This window comes from Hyla sarda, chromosome 1 (assembly GCF_029499605.1).
Source record: "Hyla sarda isolate aHylSar1 chromosome 1, aHylSar1.hap1, whole genome shotgun sequence".
In the NCBI taxonomy this organism is placed as follows: Eukaryota; Metazoa; Chordata; class Amphibia; order Anura; family Hylidae; genus Hyla; species Hyla sarda.
This window is the reverse complement of record NC_079189.1, coordinates 352,032,270-352,048,986: the sequence shown is the minus strand read 5'-3', so window position 1 is coordinate 352,048,986 and position 16,717 is coordinate 352,032,270. Positions and strand designations below refer to the sequence as shown.

At 39.1% G+C, this 16,717-nt stretch overlaps 1 long non-coding RNA gene across 1 annotated transcript in view; it reads right to left on the bottom strand.

Annotated features, from left to right (window-relative positions):
- Nucleotides 1–16,717, bottom strand: part of LOC130307458 (uncharacterized) — a 149,621-nt gene that overhangs the window by 908 nt on the left and 131,996 nt on the right. The window contains exon 2 of the long non-coding RNA XR_008856640.1: nt 2,595–2,679. This is a non-coding gene — a long non-coding RNA (uncharacterized LOC130307458). The remainder of the gene's footprint in view (nt 1–2,594; nt 2,680–16,717) is intronic.

Sequence of the window (16,717 nt, the reverse complement as noted above, 5' to 3'; positions counted from 1 at the left end):
TGTAAACCCTGCTAGCAGGATCAGAAGGTTTAATTTTTTAATATCAGGTTGACACAGTGACAATTTCTAACACTAAATATTCCAAATATATCTCTTTCATAATTTACCATCAAAAGCTTCTGTTCAACAGTATTTTTGAGCACAGCTTTGTAGGTGGAAAAATAAAATAGTTACAGTGGTAGAAACACAACAATGTACAGATTATTATTTTTCTTTTTTTTTTTTTATAAAATGAAACACAATTTATTTAAGTATGGCATCACTGGAGTTGTACTGACCCATAAAATAAAGTCAATTACGTAAATTTTACCGTATTGTATACTCTGAAAAAATATTGCCCAACAAAATTGCACAATTCCATATTTTTTTTCAAAAACCTTGGTTTAAACCTTCCAATACTAAAAAACCATGGGTACTGCTGGAGGAATCAATGTGCGGTATAGATGATTGGACCCCATTATTAATAAATTCACATAAGATCAACAAAACCACACTTAGAACGAATAAAGTAATATCAGATAACATCAAAATATGGAATATCAGACCCACAAAAAGTAGTAACTCAGTGACTGATAGTTCTATCGATCTTACTTTGGAATCCATTTTGCTCTTCACCCCACTCTCTGACCTTCACTTAAGGATAGACAAGGGTTTCCCCCTATTAACCCCTTAAGGAAATAGCGTTTTTACGTTTTTGCACTTTAGTTTTTTCCTCCTTACTTTTTAAAAATCATAACCCTTTCAATTTTGCACCTAAAAATCCATATGAGGGCTTTTTTTTTGCGCCACCAATTCTACTTTGTAATGACATCCGTCATTTTACCCAAAATCTACGGCGAAAATGAAAAAAATCATTGTGTGACAAAATGGAAGAAAAAACGCAATTTTGTAAATTTTGGGGGCTACTGTTTCTACGCAGTACATTTTTCATAAAAAATTACACTTTATCTTTATTCTGTTGGTCTGTTGGTTAATGCCTTACTTATATAGGTTTGATTTTGTCGTACTTCGGAAAAAATCATAACTACATGCAGGAAAATTTATACATTTAAAATTGTCCTCTTCTGACCCCTATAACTTTTTTATTGTTCCATGTACGGGGCAGTATGAGGGCAAATTTTTGGCGCCGTGATCTGAAGTTTTTATAGGTACCATTCTTGTTTTGATCAGACTTTTTGATCGCTTTTTATTCATATTTTTATGTTATAAAAAGTGACCAAAAATACGCTATTTTGGACTTTGGAATTTTTTTGCGCGTACGTCATTGACCGTGCAGTTTAATTAACAATATATTTTTATAGTTCCGAGATTTCCGCACGCGGTGATACCTCATATGTTTATTTTTATTTACACTGTTTTTTTATGGGAAAAGGGGGGAAGGGGTTAAATGATCTTTATTCACTTTTTTTTCACTTTTTTCCCCCCAATGTTATAGCTCCCATAGGGGGCTATAACACTACACACACTGATCTTTTCCACAGATCACTGCAAATACATAACTTTTCATTGATCAGTGTTATCGGCGGTTTATTGCTCAAGCCTGGATTTCAGGTTGCAGCAATCAATTGCCGTTCAGACACGCAGGAGGCAGGTAAGGCACCCTCCTGCTGCGTCCCAGCTGATCGGGACATCAAGATTTTATCGCAATGTCCCGATTAGCCCGACTGAGCTGCCGGGATGGTTTTACTTTCACTTTTAGACGCGGCCATCAACTTTGATCGCCACATCTAAAGACTTAATGCCGGACATCTGCTGGAACGGCAATGTCCGGCATTAGCCACAGGTCCTGACTGCTGATAGCAGCCGGGACCGTGCGGGTATGATGCGAGCTCAGCTCCTGAGCTCGCTTCATATACCGCCTGTGCCGCAGCGCCGTAAAAACCTGGCGTTCTGCGGCAAGGGGTTAAAACATTTTTACAGAGATAATAAGATTATCTCCTTTGAAGCACTCCAATCTATACATAATTTTCCGGACACCGAGAGAAAAACTTACACCACCATTATTAAACATTTGAAAGCTTTCCCTCAGACTACAGTATCAATACCTCAAACTTTGACTGATCTAATGAACATATCATCTGATTCTAACTCAAAACTCACCCTTAAACCTTTATATCAGTTTTACAACAATGACTTCTATGTAAACAATGGAATTCAACACTCCAAATGGGAAAAATTATTAAATCTAATCATTTCTAACTATGAATGGGCTCAAGCTCTCAAATCTCTTAAGAAGGCCACATCTTGTATAGGTCACAGAGAACAGTTTTTCAAAATGATGTCTATGTGGTATTACACTCCAGCCAAATTACATTACATGATCCCTTCTCACTCCCAGTTATGCTGGAGAGGATATGGCTCAACAGGTTCTATAAGCCATATCTTCTGGACTTGTCCAGCACTCCATGCATTGAAAAAAGGTGTAGATGAGCTGGTACAACTAATGACACTCAAATCAGTTTCCTTATCCAACAAACTTGCACTATTAAATATTGGCCTACACAACACAAACAGAAATTTCAGGACACCATTATGTCACATTTTGATAGCATACAGGACACTTATTGCATCCAGGTGGAAAACAACCTCCGTACCTTCTACAGCCGACATCATAGAAGCTGTTAAATCTAGCTGCTTTTATGAGACATCATATGCCTGGAAGATGAACAACAGACTGTCCTGCGAGTCAAAATGGAAAAGTTGGATGAAGCATTACCCTGTGAAATAAATATCTCCAGCTGCTTACCTACATCGATGTCATTGCAATGTACCTGAGTTTTATGTTTTTACCAAGGTCCCTGAAAATATCATACTATACATGATATTCCATTGAGAGATATTAGCTTACTGTGTGCGATTATTTATACTCATACTTATATTTATTCTTACATATACTAGCTTATATTCACTTATAATTGGTACATTCATTATGTGATACATTCCACAAACGATTCCATGGAACATGATGAGATGAGAGAGGGGAGGACCACAAGATCCGGATTCATAATAATAGAACAATTGCTGATGCATCATAAGTATGATTATATAATACTTAGTGATTATGATTATATGCAACTTGAATTCTTTTATTCAAACTAATTTATATCATTTAACCGGATATGACTATGCAATATCCTTATAATTTTTTTATTCAATTTTATAGCTAGAAAAACCTATAATACTACTGAGTGTTTGTTCGATTCTAATTCTATACGGATATATTACATTGTTTTGTAATGTTCTTTTGGCCGTGTTTTGTTTTCTTTGGCCAACATTTCTTAAATAAAAATCATTTAAACCATAATACATTATAAACATGACTTAAAATACTAAATAAAACATGTGCCAATAAAAAAATAAACTTGTCCCACATAAAAAAAAGCCCTTAAAACTTTGTCAACTAAAACATTAAAAAGTTCTAAATCTTAGAAGGTGAGGAGGAAAAAAACGTAAGTCAGAAATCACAATGTGGGGCGCTGTAAAGGAGTTAAAAATTTCCTGAGCCACTGTTATACAGATGTTGTAAACCTTAAAATGATCTCATTGTTGAGTGCTGAAGGGTGAATTCATATCTTTTTAATGTGATCTGTTAGACACAAATTGGTTGTGGGGAAGAAGTTGACCACATTTCTTTTGGGCACTCAGAGAAAGAGTCTTATTAGGAAGGTGAGGAACCTAAAATAATAAACTTCCAGACCTATGTTACTGAGCCATCTTAATAGTCTTATAAATGTATTTCCCCACACTTGTCATTGCAGGATTCCTATTGATAGTTTAAAGTGAGTGGGCCGAGAGAGAAAAAACAAATCCAGTATTTGGAAATCTTCAGACCAATCTTTCACCTTTTTTCCCATTTTGTTATGTTGTGGCCTTGCCCTTAAAAATGGACATTAGCATTAAGACTCTTTGCTATTACACTTGAAATGTATATCTGGGGGGCTTCCATTTCTCTTGATCACCTTTGAGAACACTTCCGTCTGTATAAGGTTTCACAGTTGACTATGCAAATCAGAGCAAACGCCAAACCATGAGGGGGAAAGAAATGCTACATAGCTCAGAGTCAGATGTGTGAGAGTGCACAAAGCCAAAGGTTCCAAAGAGCACAGTGGCTTCCATAGTCCTTAAATGGAGGAAGTTTTAAACAACCAGGACTCTTTCTAGTGCTAGCCTCCCCACTAAACTAAACAAACAAGGGAGAAAAGTCTTAGTAAGAGAGGAGACTAAGAACCAAATGGTCCTAATTTGCATTTATGTGAACATTTACCTTGTGTAAAAATGTATAAAATAATTTGAGTTTTTATCCAAGCCTTTGTATGGAGGTAAAGAACATTACACACTAACCCTGAAATCTGATCACTAAAAGTATTGCTTTTCCTTCTCATTAGTAAACTAAAGTGAAACACAAGTCTGTGAATGATGTGATACAGTTCAGCCAGAATGTTCTCTTAAATCAATAATACTAATTTGTAGGGACCTAGGAGAGAAAACTCTTCTCAATCTTTATCCTGACCATACCATGTTTTATGAAACTTTATTTACTTGAAAAATATATTTGTCATTTTGTGTTTGTAAACAATTTTCTGGAACAATCCCTTACATATAGATATACTTAGCTTCATCTCAATGTATATTACTACTTATTATATAATGTTTGTATGTTAAGATTAGTGATGTTTGAATTTGTGATATTTTGCATATATATTGATGAATATTCATCCTATATTTGCGAAATTCGCATATTCACTATGTTCGTTCACTTTTTTTCATACAAAAATCGTAATGAAATTCGTATAGTGCGCATGCGCGATTATATCTTTCAACTAACTGACACTATACCCTACACAAGAACCTATCTGCTAAACTAACCTACCCTATCTAAATCTAAAAGAAGGGAGGGATCAGTGTCCTCTGGGAGTGCCGATATACCCGAATATTTGCATATTCGCATATACAAAATATTTGCGCTCCACACCGACAATATATCTGATAATATTGGAGCCTTCTTTGGACCACAAGCTGGAAGCAGGGAGGGATGATCACTTATTTTTTTACACCGTACAAATCATTGTTGTGATGTGTACTGTGAAGAAAAAAAATGAATATTTGTCATATATATAGCACTATATTCTATATAAGTGCTGATATTCGCAGTAAAAATTTGCATTTTGAATATTCTCACTCAACACTATTTAAGATAATCACAATGATGATAAATACCTACGGTGGGGATCAAAAGTTTGGGCACCCCAGTTAAAAATTTGTATTAATGTTTATTAAGAAGCCAAGGAAAGATGGACAAATTTCCAAAAGGCATCAAATTACAGATTAGACATTCTTTTAATATGTCAACAAAAGTTAGATTTTATTTCCATCATTTACACTTTCAAAATAACAGAAAACAAAAAAATGGCGTCTACAAAAGTTTGGGCACTCTGCAGAATTTATAGCATGCACTGCCCCCTTTCCAAAGCTGAGACCTGCCAGTGTCATGGATTGTTCTCAATCATCATCTGGGAAGTCCAGATGATGTCAATCTAAAAGGTTTTAAATGCCCATACTCATCTGACCTTGCCCCAACAATCAGCACCATGGGTTCTTCTAAGCAGTTGTCTAGAAATCTGAAACTGAAAATAGTTGACGCTCACAAAGCTGTAGAAGGCTATAAGAAGATAGCAAAACTTTTTCAGATGTCAATATCCTCTGTTCAGAATGTAATTAAGAAATGGCAGTCAGCAGGAACAGTGGAAGTTAAAGCAAGATCTGGAAGACCAAGAAAAATATCAGACAGAACAGCTCACAGAATTGTGAGAAAAACAATTCAAAACACACTTTTGACTGAACAATCCCTCAAGAAAGATCTGGCAGACACTGGACTTGTGGTACACTATTCCACTATAAAGAGATACTTGTACAAATATGGTCTTCATGGAAGAGCCATCAGAAGAAAGCCTCTTCTACGTCCTCACCACAAAAATCAGCATTTGAACTTTGCAAATGAACATATAGACAAGCCTGATGCATTTTGGAAACAAGTTATGTGGACCGATGAGGTTAAAATTGAACTTTTTGGTCGGAATGAGCAAAGGTACGTTTGGAGAAGAAGGGGAACAGAATTTAATGAAAAGAACCTCTGTCCAACTGTTAAGCATGGGGGTGGATCAATCATGCTTTGGGGTTGTATTGCAGCCAGTGGCACAGGTAACACCTCACGAGTAGAAGGAAAAATGGATTCAATAACATTTCATCAAATTTTGGATGCTAACTTGATGCCATCTGTGAAAAAGCTGAAGTTAAAGAGAGGATGGCTTCTACAAATGGATAATGATCCTAAACACACCTCAAAATCCACGGGGGATTACATCAAGAGGCGTAAACTGAAGGTTTTGCCATGGCCTTCACAATCTCCTGACCTCAACATAATTGAAAATCTATGGATAGACCTTAAAAGAGCAGTGCGTGACAGACAGCCCAGAAATCTCAAAGAACTGGAAGACTTGACAAAGATACCTCAAACAAGAATGGGCAAATATACCTCAAACAAGAATTGAAAGACTCTTGGCTGGCTATAAAAAGTGTTTACAAGCTGTGATACGTGCCAAAGGGGGCAGTACAAGATATTAACTCTGCAGGGTGCCCAAACTTTTGCAGATTCATTTTTTTTGTTTTCTGTTATTTTGAAAGTGTAAATGATGGAAATAAAATCTAACTTTTATTGACATATAAGAATGTCTAATCTGTAATTTGATGCCTTTTGGAGATTTTTCCATCTTTCCTTGGCTTCTTTATGCACATTGATACAATTTTTTTACCTGGGGTGCCCAAACTTTTGATCCCCACTGTAAAATATAAGTTAGCTTATGCTCATACTAAGTGAAAGCTCTAAATATATGGTATATGTTGCTATTCTGGCAAAAAGGTATGACGACATATACCATGGCATACCCAAACTATATGCTGTTTACAAATGTATACTTTTATTTGGTGGGGCTGAAAAGAAACACATGACTTTGAGTCCCTCAAAATAAAAGTATACTTAGGGAATAGACCAAAAGGAGTCATTAGGTGACAACATTATCCCCATTAAACTGAATGGCCCAATTGTGGTATACATTGACATACAGTTCTGCTGGTACACTGATGAATATCATATACGTAGAGCATAAGCATTTCTTTTTGTTTGATTTTAATAATTGTTGTAAACATTATGGAGGAGATATACCAGTATTCTGACTAAATTGCATAAAAAAAATGGCATGCATGCTATATGCCATATTTATTTTGTGTTTTAGATCAAGATGCACCACATTCATTATACGGTACATTGTGGGTCACAGAAACAAATTTGGTGGAACTTACATTTAGGACAGTGATAATAAAGCCCCAATTGTCTGTAACATTTATTTTTGATCCATTTCACACAACAGTACATTGATTCAACAAATTATTAATCAGTCACTTAAGGCTATTTTAATAGGATAGAAATATAATACATTTATGTGTTTTAATTTGTTAGCAAAATCTAGTCATTACCAATATATAAAACTATTTTAACAGATATGCAGTAAAATTTTCAATGATCAAGGTATGTGTTATACATTTATTTAATAATGCATATTTTTTGTCAATTTTGATGCATTGGCCCTGATTTACTAAGAGTGGAGTGTTTATTCTGGAGTGATTTCAATATCACTTGTCTTTTTTTTTCAAGCTTATTTACTATTCTGTCACACATTTAGTTTTTTTCTGTTGCACGTTTTTTTCTGTCGCACTAGTCAATTGTGTCGCACAAACTCTGAGCTAAAGAAATTAGTTACATAGTTACATAGATAGTACGGTCGAAAAAAGACATATGTCCATCAAGTTCAACCAGGGAATTAAGGGGTAGGGGTGTGGCGCGATATTGGGGAAGGGATGAGATTTTATATTTCTTCATAAGCAATAATCTTATTTTGTTCCAGGAATGTATCTAATCCTGTTTTAAAGCTGTTAATTGTTCCTGCTGTGACCATTTCCTGAGGTAGACCGTTCCATAAATTCACAGTCCTCACGGTAAAGAAGGCGTGTCGCCCCTTGAGACTAAACTTTTTCTTCTCCAGACGGAGGGAGTGCCCCGGCGTCCTTTGGGGGGGTTTAACCTGGAACAGTTTTTCTCCATATTTTTTGTATGGGCCATTAATATACTTATATACGTTTATCATATCCCCCCTTAAACGTCTCTTCTCAAGACTAAAAAAATTGTAACTCCTTTAATCGCTCCTCATAGCTAAGATGTTCCATGCCCCATATTAGTTTAGTCGCGCGTCTCTGCACCCTTTCCAACTCTGCAGTGTCCCTTTTATGGACAGGTGCCCAAAACTGAACAGCATATTCCAGGTAAGGCCGTACCAATGATTTATAAAGGGGGAGTATTATGTCCCTGTCCCTTGAGTCCATGCCTCTTTTGATACATGACAATATCCTGCTGGCTTTGGAAGCAGCAGCCTGACATTGCATGCTATTCTGTAGTCTGTGATCTACAAGTACACCCAGATCCTTCTCTACCAGTGACTCTGCCAGTTTAATCCCCCCTAAGACATACGATGCATGCATGTTCTTAGTACCCAGATGCATAACTTTACATTTATCCACATTGAACCTCATTTGCCAAGTGGATGCCCAGACACTTAGTCTATCCAAGTCATCTTGTAACTTATGCACATCCTCTATAGACTGTACCGTGCTACAAAGCTTGGTGTCATCTGCAAAGATAGAAACAGAGCTGTTAATACCATCCTCTATATCATTGATAAATAAATTAAACAACAGCGGTCCCAGTACTGAACCTTGGGGTACACCACTAATAACCGGGGACCAATCAGAGTACGAATCATTGACCACCACTCTCTGGGTACGATCCATGAGCCAGTGTTCAATCCAGTTACAAACTAAAATTTCCAAACCCAAAGACCTTAACTTACCTGTCAGACGTCTATGAGGGACAGTATCAAACGCTTTAGCAAAATCCAGAAACACTATATCCACAGCCATTCCTCTGTCAAGGCTTCTACTCACCTCTTCATAAAAGCAAATTAGATTGGTTTGACAACTTCTATCCTTAGTAAACCCATGCTGGCTATCACTTATAATACAATTATCCCCTATGTATTCCTGTATGTAATCCCTTATAAGTCCTTCAAACAATTTACCCACAATGCACGTTAAACTTACCGGTCTATAGTTTCCTGGGGAAGACCTAGAGCCCTTTTTGAAGATTGGCACCACATTCGCCTTGTGCCAGTCCCTTGGCACAATACCAGACACCAGAGAATCTCTAAATATCATGAACAGGGGTACAGATATTACTGAACTTACCTCTCTAAGAACTCTTGGGTGTAGTCCATCCGGTCCTGGGGATTTGCTTACATTTATATCACTTAACTTACCTTGTACCATCTCTACATTAAGCCAGTTCAGTACATTACATGATGTGTTACCAGCACTGACCTGGCCAATGTCAGCTCCTCCTTCTTCCATAGTGTATACAGAACTAAAGAACCCATTCAGTAGCTCCGCCTTCAAAATGGTTTAGACTTGTTTGTTTAACAATGTTTTCATGAATCAAAAGTATTCATGTGTTATAATTTTTCAAACATTACAACAATTATCCTTGTTTATCAGCTTGGGTGTTACATTGATTTAAACCTAATATGGCAAATGTGTTAAAAAGAAAAAAAAATATATACATTAACTATCACAAAAGTATTCAATATTTTATTCATAAAAGTGTTGAACTTCCAGGTTAGAAAACAAGTTACTTTCACACAAAACACAATGGTAAACAGTCCCTTGTTAGAAATCACTCCATTTTTGGAATTTCACTCAGCCTCTTGGCTGTCGGTTATTGTGTGAGGCAAACTCACACTTTTTCTCTAGTGATTTTGGAAGTACTCCAAGTATTTGGGGGTTTTTGTCAGTAAAATGTCCATTTTTGCATAAAACACGCCCATTTCAGAGTGAAAAAAACCACTCTGAGTGTAAAAGTGTCGGTTGTGAAACTAAAATTTGGTCGCATAAATAGTCGCACAGACGTTGCGACAAAAATTTAGGCGCAATAACCGAGAAAAAGAGTCAGTTTGACTTTAGTAAATGAGGGCCAATGTTTAGAAATACAATATGCCAAGGCCATGCAACATAGGCCAGTAGAAACAATAAAAACTCAGATAAATAACTGTTCTAAATGTCATAAATTAAATAGACTTAATGCAAAGTATTTAGTAACCAAAGGAGAGAATTAAGTAATAACAGCATTGAATAATATGACGTGTCAAAGGCATGAGAGGAGGACATCCATGGCTGCTATACCTTAAAGGGGTACTCCGGTGAAAACCTTTTTTCTTTAAAATCAACTGGTGGCAGAAAGTTAAACATATTTGTAAATTAAAACCCCTTTACTCAACAGCCTGTTTTGGCCTTAATGACCAAGGCCTTTTTTTCAAATCTGACATGTGTCTCTTTATGTGGTAATAAATTTGGAATGCTTTTACTTATCAACCCAATTCCGAGATTGTTTTTTCGTGACATATTGTACTTTACATTAGTGGTAAATTTTGATTGATATATTCAGCGTTTTTTGTAAAAAAAAAAATGACAAATTTGGCGAAAAAATGAAAAATTAGCATTTTTCTAGACTTTACATTTTATGCTTGTACCATAAATAGTCATATTGCACCAAATTAATGATTGATTAATTCACATCTACAATATGTCTACTTTATGTTCCCATCATTTGATAAACATTCTTTTACTTTTTTAGAATGTTAGAAGGTTTGTAAGTTTAGCAGCAATTTTCCAGATTTTCAAGAAAATTTCAAAATCTGATTTTTCAGGGACCAGTTCAGATCTGAAGTGGAATTGAGGGGCCTGTATGTTAGATACCCCCATAAATCACCCCATTTTATAACCTGCACCCCTTAAAGTAGTCAGAATGACATTAAAGAAGTTTATTAACCCTTTTGGTGCTTCACAGAAATGAAAGCAAAGTGGAGGCTGAATTTAAAAATTTCATTTTGTTTGCAGATTTTTCATTTTTATCAATTTTTTTTCTGTAACACAGTAGGTGTTGACAAATAAATAAAACTCAAGATTTATTCCCTGAATTCTGATGTTTTTAGAAATATCCCATATGTGGCCTTTGTGCGCTATGTGTCTCTCATGCAGGCCTCAGACATGAAGGAGTGCTATGTGGATTTTGGAGCACCCTTTTAGTTTAGGATATTTTGTTGGCATCATATAAAATTGCAGAGGCCTTGGGGTGAAAAAATATTTTTGGGAGACAAGTTGACGCTTTCATTGGTACCATTCTGGGGCACATGTGACACTTTGATCGTTTTTTATTTTAGTTTTTATGAGGTGATATACATAAAAAAATCTATTCTGCAGTTGTTTTTTATTAAAAGAATTTAGGTTGTTCGTCATGCGGTATAAATGACATGTTAACTTTACTCTGCAGGTTGACACGGTTACGACGATACCAAATTTCTATGCTTTTTTTATATTTTAGTTCATTTAAAGCATAAAAACTATTTTTGTAAAAAAATCACGTTTTTAATTCGCCGTATTCTGTGAGCCATAACTTTTTTATTTTTTCACTGACGTAATTGTGTGAGGACTCTTTTTTTGCGGGACATGTTGATGTTTTTGGGGGGACTATTTTTGGGTTTGTGTTGGGGGTGTATTATATATATATATATGTATATACATATATATATATATATATATATATATATATATATATATATATATATAATTTATTTTTCTATTTTTTTCAAATTGTTTTCATTACATTTTTCACATTTTTGATTTAAATTTTTTTTCACATTTTTATTTTTTTTTCACTTTTTTTATTTCTTTTTCACTTTATTTCACATTTAACTTTTTTTTGTTTTACTGTTATACACACAATTCAATGGAGTACACATCTGTACTCCATTGAATTTTGCCTATGTCTGTCAGTACTGACAGGTATAGGAAAGATCAGTCCCTACCTTAGGTAGAGACTGATCACTCATGTTGCCATGACAACGGAGGCTACTGTCAGTCCTCCGGTTGCCATGGCAACAATCAGCGCTCTGCTTTCACTTTGCAAAGCGCCAATGGTGACAGTTGGTGCTCCCTCCCTCTGTAACCCTAATAGACGCCGCAGTCACAGTGACCGCAGCGTCTACAGGGTTAACTCAGGATCAGAGCTGCGCTCCGATCCTGAGTGCTGCGGGCGGCCTCCCCCAACGGGGCCCCTCTCACAACCGATCACTTCACTGAATGAAGCGACGGAGGAGAGGGGGAAGGAGGAGACCCCCACCAGATCCCTGCTTTCGGTTCGTCTGAACTGACAGACCAATAGCAGCGATCGCCGGCCGGGGACTGCTGCGATTGGTCCCTGGCCGGCTTCAGGGAGGTCCTGCTGTGTAGCACAGCAAGTATCATTAAACTGTCATAGTGCACGGCGGCGCTGTGACAGTTTATGTCCATCAGGTACATGTACCTGATGTTGCGCGAAGTCCCCGCTAATCATCAGGTACATGTACCTGATTTTGCGTAGACGGGTTAAGCAAAGTAGAAAAATAGTCAGCTCACCCAGCCACCGCACGGCAATATGATCCTCCAAGGATATGAAGAAAGCAGGTAGATGCCAGCGATAAAGAAACTTCACCTTTATTAGAACCACGTGAAATCATCGACATGGAGAGACTTCAATAAGACAAACGTTTAAAATTCCAGGAATCAGCGCCAAGCATGACGCGTTTCAGGTCATGTGACCTTTCATCAGATGCATGGTGGGAAGCAGAGGGGTTAGGGAATAAATTCCAGCCTCCTAATGGAACAGGTGAGTAAACTTTTTCTTACGAACCAGGGATTAACCCTATACGCTCCAAAAATAGAGGCCCCCATCTGCTAAACATAACAGCTACAAAGTCATTAATCATTAAACACCTATAACCATAGTTACAAAAAAAGTGCAAACAATGTATATGAGACCTGTGTGTTTTAAGGAGACACAAAATGTATATTTAGAGGAAAAAGGTTGCCAAAACACTGATAATTATAAATAAAACTACAGTAAATAATAATATATATAAAGCATCAATGGCAGCCTAAAATTAGATAATAGTGAAGAATGACGTTCGATTTTAAATTTAACCCATGTGGTTGAAACGTGCGCAAAGAGTAAATCCAAAAGATTTCCCTATTGCGTAATGATTTGATGCGGTTGCCACCTCTATCGTGTGGACAAACAATCTCGATACCTGAGAAAGAAAAATGGGCTACATTACCATTGTGAACATTTTTAAAGTGTTTAGAGACATTTGATGCGTTAGTGTATGAACCGCTGCCAATAGCTCTAAGATGTTCCTGTACGCGTTTTTTCAAAGTTCTTTAGTGCTGCCAATGTAGGATACATTGCAGCTATTACAATCTATTTTGTATATTACATGAGTAGATTCACAGTTAATAAATTGTTTGATCGGCACAGAATTCGAATCGGGAACTGAAATCGTAGAGGTCTTGGCAGCATGTGCACACACGACGCATCTAGGTAAACTGCATTTAAAAAATCCATTTAATTTAATCCATGAACGGGAACCGGCAGTGGAAACAAGGGGCAAAGCACTCGGAGATAAAAGATTACCTAGATTAGGGGCCCGTCTACTCGAAAAATGTATGCCATTTTTTAAATATTTATTAAGAATGGTGTCCTGACATAAGATTCTTATTATAAACTGTAAGTAGTAGTAAAAGTAGGCTTCGATAACGTGTTCGAAAATGTTTTATTAGGTTTGGGTGTAAGAAGGCTGTCTCTAGATTTTTGTAAAACTTTCCGTTTGGCTGTGTTCAGACACCAGGGCTGGTAACCTCTCTGACCCAAACGTTGGAAAATATTGTCTGATTCTATTTGAAAAGATTCATCTGTGGAGCAATTTCTGCGAGCACGAGTCAGTTCCCCCACTGGGACGGCCAATACCGTATGTTTGGGGTGGCATGACTCTGCGCGCAGGATGGTGTTACCTGCGGTCGATTTTCTATATGTGGAAGTGTGAACACGTCCCCGTCTACTATCAAGTAAAATGTCCAAAAATGGAGTGACGGATTTGTGCCAGGTTGATGTAGCGAACAAATTATGAAGGTTATTGTTAACATAGTCAACAAAACAGGAAGCACTGTGTTCAGAGGACGACCAAATTATGATGACATCGTCAACATATCTTCCGTACCAAACAATGTTGGAAAAGAAGGGGTTGATGTCAGAAAATATATATTGCATCTCCCACCAGTGGACAAAAATGTTCGCCACCGAAGGGGAGGATTTGGCCCCCATTGAGGCACCCGTCCTCTGAACATAGTATTGGTCCTGGAACTTAAAAAAATTGTGGGTTAATATATAATTCAAAGCATCGAGAACAAACTGGCATAAATCCTCACTGTAAGTAGAAAAATTGTAAATAATATCCGACACTGCTCGAAGTGAAAGTGAGTGAGGGAGAGAAGAATACAGAGATTCAATGTCCATTGTAAGCCACAAATAAGAAGTATGCCATTCAATTTGATTCATTATCGAAAGTAAATGTTGAGAATCTTTAATGTGGCTGGGACACGTAGAGACAAGGGGTTGGAGAAGTGAGTCTACCCATTCACAAAGGGGTTCATTGAGGGAACCAATACACGCCACTATGTGCCTCATAGGAGTGTTACGCCGAGCGCTCCGGGTCCCCGCTCCTCCCCGGAGCGCTCGCTACACTCTCGCTCCCGCAGCGCCCCGGTCAGATCCACTGACCGGGTGCGCTGCGATACCGCCTCCAGCCGGGATGCGATTCGCGATGCGGGTGGCGCCCGCTCGCAATGCGCACCCCGGCTGCCGTACCTGACTCGCTCTCCGTCGGTCCTGTCCCGGCGCGCGCGGCCCCGCTCCCTAGGGCGCGCGCGCGCCGGGTCTCTGCGATTTAAAGGGCCACTGCGCCGCTGATTGGCGCAGTGATTCTAATCAGTGTGTTCACCTGTGCACTCCCTATGTATACCTCACTTCCCCTGCACTCCCTCGCCGAATCTTGTTGCCATTGTGCCAGTGAAAGCGTTCCCTTGTGTGTTCCTAGCCTGTGTTCCAGACCTCCTGCCGTTGCCCCTGACTACGATCCTTGCTGCCTGCCCCGACCTTCTGCTACGTCCGACCTTGCTTCTGTCTACTCCCTTGTACCGCGCCTATCTTCAGCAGTCAGAGAGGTTGAGCCGTTGCTAGTGGATACGACCTGGTCACTACCGCCGCAGCAAGTCCATCCCGCTTTGCGGCGGGCTCTGGTGAACACCAGTAGTGACTTAGAACCGGTCCACTAGCACGGTCCACGCCAATCCCTCTCTGGCACAGAGGATCCACCTCCTGCCAGCCGGCATCGTGACAGTAGATCCGGCCATGGATCCCGCTGAAGTTCCTCTGCCAGTTGTCGCCGACCTCACCACGGTGGTCGCCCAGCAGTCACAACAGATAGCGCAACAAGGCCACCAGCTGTCTCAACTGACCGGCTCCTCTCTCCTCTGGTCCTCTGCAATCCGTTCCTGTGCCTCCCGCCGTGGAGGCTATGCAAGTTGACCGGTCTCGCCTGACACCTCAAGAGAGGAAACGACGCCGCATGGAGTATCTCTGCCTGTACTGTGCCGGTACCGAACACTTCCTGAAGGATTGTCCTATCCGTCCTCCCCGCCTGGAAAGACGTACGCTGACTCCGCACAAAGGTGAAACAGTCCTTGATGTCAACTCTGCTTCTCCACGTCTTACTGTGCCTGTGCGGATATCTGCCTCTACCTTCTCCTTCTCCACTAAGGCCTTCTTGGATTCCGGATCTGCAGGAAACTTTATTTTGGCCTCTCTCATCAACAGGTTCAACATCCCAGTGACCAGTCTCGCCAGACCTCTTTACATCAATTGCGTTAACAATGAAAGATTGGACTGTGCCATGCGTTACCGCACGGAACCCCTCCTAATGTGCATCGGACCTCATCACGAAAGAATTGAGTTTTTGGTCCTCTCCAATTGCACTTCCGAAATTCTCCTTGGACTACCCTGGCTTCAACACCATTCCCCAACCCTGGATTGGTCCACAGGGGAGATCAAGAGTTGGGGTACCTCTTGTTTCAAGGACTGCCTTAAACCGGTTACCAGTACTCCCTGCCGTGATCCTGTGGTTCCCCCTGTAACCGGTCTCCCTAAGGCCTATATGGACTTTGCTGATGTGTTTTGCAAAAAACAAGCTGAGACTCTTCCTCCTCACAGGCCTTATGACTGTCCTATTGACCTCCTCCCGGGCACTACTCCACCCCGGGGCAGAATTTATCCTCTGTCCGCCCCAGAGACTCTTGCTATGTCTGAGTACATCCAGGAAAATTTAAAAAAGGGCTTTATCCGCAAATCCTCCTCTCCTGCCGGAGCCGGATTTTTCTTTGTGTCCAAAAAAGATGGCTCCCTACGCCCTTGCATTGACTATCGCGGTCTTAACAAAATCACGGTAAAGAACCGCTACCCTCTACCTCTTATCTCTGAACTCTTTGATCGCCTCCAAGGTGCCCACATCTTTACCAAACTGGACTTAAGAGGTGCTTATAATCTCATCCGCATCAGAGAGGGGGATGAATGGAAAACGGCATTTAACACTAGAGATGGACACTTTGAGTATCTGGTCATGCCCTTTGGCCT